Below are 12,703 nucleotides of genomic sequence, written 5' to 3' on the forward strand. Positions count from 1 at the left end.
GGAAATCATTCCTGCCTGTGGCCATCTCCCTGTACAACGCATCCACTTAACACACTGTTTGCTGCTACAACTACACATGTTTCTTTTCCAAATATTTATTTATAAGTGACTTATGTATGTATGTATGTATATATATGTATATATTGTACTATTCTTAGTTAGCGTATTGTCTGTCTTGTCTTAATGTTGGTTTAAAATGGAGCACTGTAACAAAAAATAATTTCCCCCAGGGATCAATAAAGTATTCTGATTCTGATTCTGATTCTGATTAAGTCTTTAGGCTGTGCTGTAATAGCAATGAAAAGTTTATATCTTTTCTGATTCATAAGGGGGTTAAAAAGGAAAAGTTCTCAATTTACACTTTTTGATCATTCAGCATATTTTATTATGTTTAGCAGGAGCAAAGCAAATTAAAATCAAATTATAAAAATCACATAATCAAATCACTTGAATTATACTCATCTGATTAACAGCTAATGCTATTTTGAGACAATAGATGGTAAAGAGAGAACGGACATATCAAAGCTAGTCTTCTGTTCTGCTTGCCTGGCAGGAGATGAAAAGAAGAACAAGTCATTTCTTCTGCACAAAACTTTTATACCTGGTCCTAATGTCCCACCTCTTTCACAGCATTACATCTTCTGAGATAACATCTGGCTTTACCCGCAGTGACATCGAATCACGAGAGGCCCAGCCACATATCATCGCTCTGCATGTGACCTTACTTCAACATGATTTAAAACAAAATTCAAAATCACTGCATTTTCTTCTTTTCTATATCGTACTTTAACATGATTTATCAATAACTTTATCACATATGAATATTCTGTCAGGTGTGCGAAGGCTGTACCCAAATGCAGGACTTTCTACGTAGAACACAGTGCGTTTTTTTACTGTGAAGCAAAAACAATATGCAGATAAATCCCCATGCATGCTCCTGGTGACTGTGCTTTCCCTATTCCGGTGCAGTGTGTTCTCCCAGTGTCCATGGTCTGTGTTTCTGCTCCCTTGGTGTCTATATACAACCTGCTCACTTCGTCCATTTGTTTCCGCAACTCTCCTGGAAATCCTAGTAATATCCACCCTGCCTCAAGTGCAGTCAGGACACCAAGATACTGATGTGCACACACACACACAATGTGGGGAAAAAGGGAAACGAGGGACATCAACACAATGCATAAACATGGCATTTTACCCACCGAGCACTGCGGACTATGACATATTCAGTCAAACACTGATTTTCATCAGCTCAGTTATATAGGAATACTGTTTCTCACATTTTCTCTACATAACCCAGTAAATCACAAAAAACTCATTATATCCTCTTTTATTAAATCATACATATCAAAGTCAAAGTTTGCTTAGTCATTCTGACCAAACTCTAAATGCCCCCGACAATTGTTCGGGCTGCGCCATGTTTGCATTTCCCGTTGATGCAAATAATCCCAGCAGAGAGAAGTACACACACACACACAAACACACACACACGTGTACGCACACCAAATCAAAGTAAAAGGTCAAGATTCAGGTATTAATTCTTGATTAAATCTATTTTTGATTATATTCTGATTTTATATATTTTTAATAATACAATTGAGCAAGATTAACTAATAGTAAAATCACATGTATAAACTCTGGTTTAACACTCTGTATCACTTTAACATAAAAAGGGTGGATGCTAAGTCGTTTTACCCTCTCTCAGGTAAATGAGAGGTAAACCAGGGGGGCTGCAATCCTTTTCAATCCACCTCTCTTGACAAACTACATCTAAAAATTTACTGGTACTTTTTTTTAGTCTATTATCCATTTAATAGGCAGGTGACATTTTAACATGTATCTGTTTACGTACTTAGGTTTAGATGTTATATTTGTATTCATTCACTTCATGTTGAACAATTATTAGAGACTGGTTCATGACCATCTGGTATCAATCGTGATGGGAAAAATTTATATTCCCCGGCCAGTGGTTCCTGGAGGTTGATGACATTCACATGGGAAGAATATTTGTGAAGTCACACAGCCCTACAGACTGTTGAGTGACCCCATGGCAACCACCTGTCACTAGGGAAACTTTTTTAAGATTAGGCTTAAAATTTTCCTTTTTGACAAAGCTTTTTTTTTTTCTTTTTTTTTTTTTTTTTTCAATTTTTATGCCTTTTTTTTTTTTTTTATTTATTTATTTTTTTTTAAATGACATCAGAAACAGCAGTATGCGACATTACGTGATGGCAGAGCTTCAGTTCATCCTTTGTCTTTTTTTTTTTTTTTTTTTTTTTTTTTTTATAAATAGGACAGGGGGAATGAATGAGAGAAAGAGGGGGAGAGAAAGAAAGAAAACCAAAGGGGAGAAGAGACGGTGAGAGGGGGGGGGAAGAGAGAGAGAGAAAAAAAAAAAAGAACTCCTGGGTCACCTGTATGGAGAAAAAAAAAACAAACAAAAAAAACAAACAGAGGAGACAGCAAACAACAAAGAGCAACATAATAATAGAGAAAACAAAGCACCATCACAATAAACTAGCTAGTCATAGATATCAATATTTACTAAATAATAAACGATATTGTGCAGCACGCAAGATAGACAGCGCACAGTGTGCTTTGAGGCAGCAGCCAAGAAAGCTTTAGTCCGCGTCTGTGAATACCCATGTGTGCATACCTGTGTGGATCAGCATGCTTGCATTCCAAAGGTTTCTCCATGTAATGATCTGCTAGGGAGTGTGGGGGGGCCACAGCCCCGTCCTCCAGGGTGTGAAGCGGGTATGGAGGAGATCAAAACTCCAGACATCCAGAGGCCCCCAGAACACAAGAGACCATGGAAGACCAACAGAGGGGCAGCTGCGCCACTGTTCCAGTAAGAGCTGAGGAGAGTCCCAGATGAGGGCTCGCCCAGCAGCCGCGGAGCAGAAGTCAGGGGGAGTTGCAGTGACACGCCCGTGAGCTCCGCCGGCCCCCAGCTGTGCCTGAGTGACCGAGCCCCAGGCCGAGAGGCCGGGGGCACCCCACCTCCAAAGGGGCCCGAGCGAGCCCCAGGCCCCAGGCCCCGACAAGCGGCCAAGGAGTGAGCCGGTGTGTACCCGGACGCCCACCCCCAGACACAAAGAACCACCAACACACCGACACCTGAGGGAGTCCGCCACTGGCAGGGGAAGTGGTGGTGGGTGGAGATAGGCCTCCAAACCTTGGAGGGCCTGAGGTGTCCCCAGAGAGGTGGCGTCTGATACCCAACCTGACATATAGACACAGACATACAGGCACCCACAGACACAAACATCCATTCCCACCCTCATGCTCTCATATGCACTCACTCCACACTCAACCAACGTGGAGACAGACACAATCACACTCCCCAAGCGTACTCTACAAACCGGGTCTAGGTACCCTTGCCCCTGGAGGGGGGAATTGCACCCAGACCCAGGTGGTGTTACCCTTTTCCCTGCGGTGGGGAGAGGCAGACCACCCCGACTCCGCAGCAGCAGGGAGGCCCCACACCCCAGACCGCAGTCGGACGGCCAACTCCTCCCACTAGCCCTCCCGCTCCAGCAGGCCGCAGAGAATGGGAGTGGGAGAAGACTCCAAACCTCCCTCCACCCGCTCATTGTAGTGTTGATGCATATGTGTTCTAAGGTGCAATTAAAACCCAGGAGGGCATGGAGCCAACTGCCAAGGAGCAGCAGGTAAGCGCATAGTCCCTCCTGCTAGCCCTCAATGACTAAGTGTATTTAAAATTGAGAGGTGGGCAACGACGCCAGGGGTGAGGTATACACCCTGATGGTAATTTGGACTCCGTGATTGTGCCCACCCCCAAGATCCTATATGTATGTGTAATGAGAGTGTGAATAATGTGAATGTCTAAGTTGTGGGATAAAATTGAGGCAGAGGCAGCCAGAAGGGGACGGGGGACGGGGGGGGGGGGGGGGGGGGGGTAGCCTCCTCTGCACCCTGGTGACATACCCCCACTCCAAGGCCCTGCATGTGTGGGTGGTTGTGGAGGATGTGGGTGGTTGTGGAGGATGTGGGTGGTTGTGGAGGATGTGGGTGGTTGTGCTTTTTGACAAAGCTTTTAACTTAATCTAATGTGCTGATTTTATTGTTTTAAAATTAATTCTAATTAATCTAATTTTTTTAATTGTTATTCAATGTATCATTTTTGGCATGTCACGTGTACAGCACTTTGTTTTCAGCTGGGAGTTGTCTGAAAGTGTCTGAAAGCTATATAAAGTGCTTGTTTGCTTGCCTATAGTTAGGGCTGAACCAGATGACCCTGAACCATCCCTAATTTATCCTGCAAGAGGTTTAGGCTGCTGGGAGGCTTCCAATGATGCTCTGTGTTTAATCCATCGTTTTACTCCATGTGTGTTTATTCATCACTATTATATTAATCCTTAGCAATTATTAAACAATGGCTCTTTTTCTTATAGTCTTTTCTCTTGTCTTCCCCTTTCAAACCCATTCAGTCACAGTAGGTGGCTGTCCATCCCTGATCCTGCTCTGATTCTTCCAGTGACTTTTTCCTTCCCACTATGACCAAGTACTTGTTAATACAGAGTGGTGTAATTGTTGAGATTTTGAATTGACAAACAATGATGGGGCCTTCAGTTGATGAGTGGTTTATTACAGTTGACAGATTGATAATTTAGCTGTTTATTAGTTTGCCAATCAAAAATATCTTCCTGTGGATAAGATCAAAATATCTTCAGTGGAAGTGCATGTCAGTACAACAGGAAAGCATAAGGGAGGTGGTTAAATCCTATTTTATAATCAAATTGTTTATTTCCATAGATAGGGTCTATTGGTAATTCAAATATCAGAGTTCCCTCAGAGACTGACTTTCAAAAAGACAAGGACAAAAAGAAATAGCATGTGCGACAAACATAGACAACACTTGAATTGGGTAAACGGTTTGTATAGTACGCACCTATTCTGTGGCCTTAACACTGTTAAGCCCAGCCACCTGTGATTAGTATGAACTTCTGGTTGATAAAACTAGAATCCCACTAGCTCTAGCTTCAAATTTGATCATTGAGGTCCAGCCAAGAAATACATCTAAGTCATTCACAGCAAAATCTCCAGTGTTAAATTAACACTACAGAGTGTCTATATGGGTCCACACCTCTGAGTGTTAAATACAACACTGTTGACAGTGTTATATGTTTAAAAGTAACCTAGTCAGTTTTGAAGATTAACAATGGCTAACACTGAGCAGTGCTGATTTTCTAACACTGGAATATTTCTAACATTTTGAGTTATTTTCCAGTGTTAGAAAATCAGCACTGCTCAGTGTTAGTCTTTGTTAATCTTCAAAACTGACTAGGTTACTTTTAAACATATAACACTGTCAAAGGTGTTAATTTAACACTCAACAGTGTTGTATTTAACACTCAGAGGTGTGGACCCATATAGACACTCTGTAGTGTTAATTTAACACTGGAGATTTCTTTTTCAGGATTAGACTGTGAAATAAGTGTGATTATTCTGAGAATACTATGATATTACTGTGTTTATTCATTATTTCAATCACTGGTTATTTTCTATTGACACTAACTAAATCCTCCGCAAGATAAATCAAAGCCAGTTTACAAAAAGGCTTCATAATTAAATTGGTTGTCACAAATTATAATTAGACAGGAAAAGGAAATAGTTTTCTATGCCTACAACCTGAACATGCAACACAGTAGGCATCGGTGAATCAACAAGGAAGTCAACTGTTTTACATAAGTCAATGTGATTCACTTGGAAATGTCATTACCTTCATCTCCAGTTAACCAAACAGTCAGAGTCATGGATTGGTTTTGGTCATTAGTTTGGTGTTTCTTACTCCTGACAGGTTTTCTGCGTCCTTACAGCAGTGAGTAACACATAATTCTTTATATAGAATATATAGAAGCACTATCTGTACAAAAAAGGGGGGAACGATGGTTATAAATGCAGGATTGTATTTATTATGCTTTCGATTTTGATGTTTATCTGTGAGTCTCTATACTGAAATGAACTTCATAAATTTAATGTAGAAAAAGAAGAAGGTGGCGTTCGCTCAACAAGAGCATAGTGTTCATGATTTATGTTGCAAAGCTTCTTTTAGTCTGAGTTTTTCACAGGACTTAAGCACTTAGTTTTGCCTCTGTCTGTACAGGTTGTACTTACAAGCATTTATGTGTTTTTTCAGGTAAATATGCGGAGGTCCAAATGTTTAGATGACATATTAATTTTGAAGTGGGGTGTTAAGGGGCTTATATCAGAATCAGAATCAAAATACTTTATTAATCCCGAAGGAAATTAGGGTTACAGCAGGCAGCGCGCTGATGGTGCAGCAAAGAAAATTTAGCAGGAAACTTAACATATGTTCACATTATTTGAATTAGCAGTAATGGTGTTGTTAATGTTTGCAAATGTATCAAATGTTGCTATGTTATTCTAATCTTCTGCTAGCTCTCTTTTTTAAACTGCTGGCATTATAGTTACTAGAAAAATCAATAAATCAATCAAATTAATTTCACTTTGCTCTGCAGACAAACTGAAGCGATTTCCACATCTCCTTTTTCAGGCTGCGGGACATTAAGCTTTCATGTTTACAAATTGTACAGCTGTCACCTTAAAAATAAACAGCAGCACTCAGAGTGTGCTCAGTGACAAAATAATGAGCTTTTCTTTTTTTTAATGAGATTTTTTTCCTTTTTTTTTGTTGTTGTTTTATAGATTTTTAATCATTATTTTTTATTTATTTTATTTTATTTCAAGTAGTTCAGAACAATAGTTCCCCAGGCTTTCTAAAGGTCTTCTCATTGGACAGCGGTTCCTTTTATACTCATTTTCCTGAGAATACTTAAAGTGCCTATAACATTTCATGCTGTGCTAAAGAATAAAGGTGGTCATACCAAATATTAACTTTCAAGCTCATTCAAATCAAAATGCAAAATAAATGTTTTTACCTTGTAGAAGTATTAATGGTAACCTTTTCCAGGTAGTTAGAAATACTCTCTAAATAATAATGTGCATGTGCTCACATGAGTCCACCAGTACATCTTTTACATATCTGTCTCTGTGTGTTCAAGGTGCTACTGGTTGTGCGGGCCCACCAGTTCTATGTTGCGCTGGTTACAACGGCTCCTGCCAAAGAGGGTGTTTCTGTGACGAGGGTTGTGTGAAATCGGGTGACTGCTGTCCTGACTATAGTTCAACCTGTGGACAATGTAAGTGAAGACAAACACAGAGACTAGAAATACACACATTTACATTTGACTACAAATGTTCCCGCTGCAAGCAGAGACTGCTCAAAAAGCTACAGCATTACATCTGCAATAAATATCATAACGGCTTCTTTGTCTCAGCATCCACCGTTTCACCAACACTTTCTTCCGTCTCTACTAAGCCAACTACATGTTTGTCACCATTTAAGAGCTATTTCAAAAATTCACATTTACACATTCACATTGTTTGTGTTACTCCTGAAAAAAGTGTCTAATCACCAAATGTTTAAACTACTCTAGTTTGCACGTTAAATTATATTCTAAACATGCAATTCTTTCTTTCTTTCTGCCCAAATAGCGATTGTTCGCCTAAAGGTTAATTTTCAATGTCGTTCTGAAGTCCAAGAACAAGCAATTTTAGAAATTTCATCTTTTGTAAGTACAAACAGCATTAAAATGTACAGTAAACGTTACAGTGAAAAGAAAAACAACAACATGCATCAATGATACTTTTGTCAGTAATCAGTCTCATCTCTCTCATAGCTTCAGGGACGTTTCCAGGAGAGCTGTAAGGGCTGCGCAGTGAAGGTCAAACCCGTGTGAGGATTTGGGCAATGAAAGCGTGATTTTTGGATAAAACGACACCGTGATGACAGACTCCAACACTCATCTGCTAAATATAAATAAGCTATTAAAAGCTAATAAAGTTAACTGACTATTTCAGAATTAATAAAGCACTCTATGTTTGCATTCATGTAGCAGCATCTACATCCTTCTGAGCTCTTATTTAGTTTTTATTTTAAACTCAATCAAAGAAAACATTTATAGCACATGTGCTTTGTTTGATTCACTCTTTTCTGTTTTTTTCATAATAAAAGTCACAGGGTTTACTCTTTACTAACTATTGTCAAGATCCAACGCTGAGTTGACAGGTTCTTTTTCACATTAAAAACATAGAGGAATGTTTTACACAGATGTGAATGTTGACCATATATTTAGATTATAAGGGTTTTTAACAGATTTCACTTCACTTCCAATTTTATGGGAAAAATCTAGAAAAAATGAAGAAATTCTCACAATTATCTGGCAGAAAAATAATTCACCGTACAAATCCAGTCTGCTGTGGTCAAGGAAATAGCCACACTTACTAAGATATGATACTCTGAAACATGCCTGTGCTGCTGAGGCTTGGCTTTAGTGCTGTTAGAATATAATTACATTAAACCCACATGTAATATATCATTCATTTGAACTTCATTTGAAAATCAATGACATTAATGACTTAGCCTCTATTTCTGCCATGATTAATGTAATCTTGCATAATTATAAACACATTCATTGTAGCAAATAAACAAATAGAAATCTTTTTTTTTGTTCATATGTTTTCATATTTCATAATGTATATTCCACTGTGTTAAATAGATTGGTTTAATTGATTTGTGCTAGTTTTCTTTTTCTGTGTGTGTTGTGCTAAATAACTAAGAATTTATTGTTTCCTTTTGTAGATGATATTAGCTCACATTTAATTATCCTGATTTCTTGCAGATTCTTCATGTGTGTTCAATAAAAGAAAATAAATCATTACTTTTTTATGCATGCAAAGCAGTGTTTCCCAAATGGTGACTTTCACTTTTAAGAAACTTTTAAGAAACTTTGCTATTTTGTATGGAAGTAACCAGTGTAAATGATTTATTTGTAATTGTATTGAATAGAAATTACTTAACAATTTTATATAATTCAAAAGCAACAAATTTATGTAGCAGCTACATAGCAGTTTTACAAAGATACTACCTAACCAGGTTATGTCCTTCTAAAGCAGAAAAGTTATGTACCAGCTAAGTAACAGTATTACAAAGATATTGCCTAAACAAGTTATGTAGGCTTAAAGCAACAAAGATAAGTATCAGCTAAGCATTGCAATTAAGTTACATTTAGCCAATACACTTACGTAAATCTAACTTAACAGTATTGAGTTCAAACTAAGTAACAACATTTCTTAAAAGTTACTTAAAGCAGTTGTGTGGAACCACTTGACATAACTTTTTTAAGTAAATCTAATGTTATATTTTTTTGAGTGCAGTGTGTCTGAAGACAAATTCAGACATGATTTGAGATTTTGTCAATCAAACCCTATTATTATAATCCCTGGAAAACAAGTCATATTAATACAAATATATAGCTCTAATTGGCAGGGATGAGAATGATATTTATGATGTGGTAAAAATTTATCACTGTCTTGGGAGAAAAAAATAAACATTAATGCTAGAGCAGGCAAGACTGGGGATCTTAATGGCCCGTCTTCAAGCATCTTTATCTAACAATGCGTCACAGCACCAGCTTTGATTTCAAGGTTCCCATGAGAAAACACCCTGGTGTATTTTGCTGTAGCTCCTATGGAGCTAATCTAAAAGGGGATCATCATTTAGAATCAATGTAAAAGATTTTGTTAGGCACCTAAATATTTTAGCATATGAGTGGGAGCCCTTCATGCTATTTGTTCAGAGGTAATGCTCTTATATCTGAGCAGTCATGAGTGTTTGGAACAACGGGCCACTCAAATCAAGACAAAGACGTTTGTCAAACTGGACAAAACTGAAGAAAAACGGACAAAAGTTCACAAATATGAAGTGAACAGCAGAAGCAAAAGCACGGCTTCATTTGTTGGAGCTTCTGTTCCCTAAGTATCACCTTTATTCCAACCTGTCCTAGCTTCATGTAATCCCAAAGGAATTTACATTTTTTAAGATAAGGGGTTTTTTTTAGGAATCTTTCCTCTCCTTTGAACTGTCTACACAGTGCTATTGCCCCCCTTTTGTTTAGAAAAGAAAAACAGATCAAAATCATCCATTATTCCTCCAGTCATCAAATTTCTCAACATGAGCATGGGTGACAATCAACCCCGAGATGCAAGGAGAGAGAAATTTTCTGTATATTGTTTTGGTTTTTGCTTATTTTTGTTGTTTTGTGTTTGTGGTGTGTGGTGTGTACGAATGTCAGGTGGAAGCCAATTTCCCCTTCGGCATATTTGTCATCTTTTGCCATTTTGATACTCAAGCAATGTGAACCAGTCAGCCTAATTAATTGTATGGCCCTGATTAATGCACACGTGAACATCTACAAACTTTTTTTCAGCTCGTTTTATTAGTGCCGGCCCTCAATCACAATTACTTGGCCGTGGGTGACGCTTGTAGCAGGAGAAAATATTGCCAGTAAACGGTTTAGTGGCGAATAATCTTTGCCAGCAGGTGGCAGCATATTCCCAGGTCTTTGACGTTAGTGGCACAGATGTTAGTGCAATCCAGCACTGTAGTTAAAAGTTTGTGTGGATTTTATTGGCACGTTTCTTCAGATGACATAACAGGTAATATTTTCTTAAAGTCTATTTTAAAGACCTCGGTTGAGTCATTTATCCAATTTACAAAGATACAAAAGAAGTGACATTATCAGTAAAAAAAAACAAAAACAACAACAACAACAACAACAACAAACAAAATATATATGTTTTGCATGCATGTTTTTCCACATCTCCAGTGAAACAGTGAAAGCTCTGCACCAAGAACATCTGATATATTAATCAACTGAGACAATAAAAGTCATATCATATCTATTTCTGATTGTTTGCAGGTAAAACAGCTAAAGTCACGGGGTAATAAAATGACGTAAACCCACGCAGAAAATATTCGCAGTCATGCTCCAAACGTGAAGTCGGTGCTGTACACTAGTACAGGTGGTGACCCCAAACTCTTCATGCCAGGAGGATGAGACAAAAATGTAATTATGAGTGAAAAAGAGGAAACAGCTCCACATGGCCTCGGGGATTGGCATAACCTTTTGTGGCGGATAGTTCAAATTAGACCGGTGTCGCTCCAGACCCACCTTTGACCCCGGAAACTTAACTTCTGCAGGATCCAGAAGAAGGCTTTTGCATTTTTAGTTTATTATTATGTATCTTTACTTTTACTCCGTGTCTGCGCGATGACCCGAGATGCATATCACACTGTAGCTGCCAAAAAGTGACTGTCTGCCAAAAGGTGATTTCCGGTATTTACCAAAAAAGGGACTTTCCGTATTTAAACTGCTGTAGAGGACTTGTTGGCCTATATGCGAAATATATGTCAAATGTGTCACTCATGAATGATTGCAAGTCACTTGAGCCACAAACACCATTATTGTCACAAGGTAGAAGCACTTTTTGGTGAAGAGGATTTTATATATCTTATATATATATATATATATATATATATATTATGGAATGCCCTTTAGGAAAATATTATATATATATATTCCAACCAAAGTCTGAATATATGGAATGAAACTTGAATATATAGAATGATCTTTTGAATATATAGAATGAAACTTGAATATATAGAATGAAACTTGAATATATAGAATGATCTTTTGAATATATAGAATGAAACTTGAATATATAGAATGATCTTTTGAATATATAGAATGAAACTTGAATATATAGAATGATCTTTTGAATATATAGAATGAAACTTGAATATATAGAATGATCTTTTGAATATATAGAATGAAACTTGAATATATAGAATGATCTTTTGAATATATAGAATGAAACTTGAATATATAGAATGATCTTTTGAATATATAGAATGAAACTTGAATATATAGAATGATCTTTTGAATATATAGAATGAAACTTGAATATATAGAATGAAACTTGAATATATAGAATGGTCTTCTGAATATATAGAATGAAACTTGAATATATAGAATGAAACTTGAATATATAGAATGATCTTTTGAATATATAGAATGAAACTTGAATATATAGAATGATCTTCTGAATATATTGAATGAAACTTGAATATATAGAATGAAACTTGAATATATGGAATGATCTTTTGAATATATAGAATGAAACTTGAATATATAGAATGAAACTTGAATATATAGAATGTATGAACCTCATTTTTAGAGATGATGTGTTTCTGAATTCTCTGCCTTTACAAAATGGCATCAGCTGAACAATTTCAGTACTTTTTAGAGCTTGACAACTGTTTTGCGACAGCTGTTCAAATTGCAAATTTCCATAGTCCACTAGTTGTATCCTGTGGTTGTACAGTGTTCGAACATTTACTGACAACATTTGAGATATGGCCATCCAACTAAACCCCAAGTCTCGCATATCAGTCCGCTCAGTAGCTGGTATGTTGTACCTAAAAGAGTTAGAAACAAAAGAAGAAATATGTTAACTTCTTTCTTATTTCTTGCATTCATTATCTTGTTTGCCATCTCTTGACTCTTTCAAGTGCCATACACATTATGAATGAATTTGTTTCCATTTTTATCACTTACCTTGACCTTCCTCTTTGAGATGTAGAATGATATAATGAGCCCATAACATGTGCTTCAGCTTCTGCTCGAAGTGTTAGCTCAGTTGACATCTCCATCAGTGATTGATAAATTCCCTCAAGAAGTGTGCATAATCTTCTCCCAGAAACATTTTGTTGAACATTATTCATGAGCACTAGAAATGTTGCAATAATGAAAACGTG

General features: G+C 37.3%; 1 long non-coding RNA gene across 1 annotated transcript; it reads left to right on the forward strand.

The window, feature by feature from the left end:
- Positions 1 to 5,735: 5,735 nt before the first annotated feature.
- LOC143413676 (uncharacterized) lies at positions 5,736 to 8,727 on the forward strand. Its single transcript, XR_013094282.1, has 5 exons — positions 5,736 to 5,842; positions 7,047 to 7,184; positions 7,323 to 7,373; positions 7,540 to 7,616; positions 7,725 to 8,727. It is a non-coding gene; the product is annotated as an uncharacterized LOC143413676 (long non-coding RNA).
- Positions 8,728 to 12,703: the final 3,976 nt, after the last annotated feature.

Source organism: Maylandia zebra, linkage group LG18 (assembly GCF_041146795.1).
Source record: "Maylandia zebra isolate NMK-2024a linkage group LG18, Mzebra_GT3a, whole genome shotgun sequence".
Classification (NCBI taxonomy): Eukaryota; Metazoa; Chordata; class Actinopteri; order Cichliformes; family Cichlidae; genus Maylandia; species Maylandia zebra.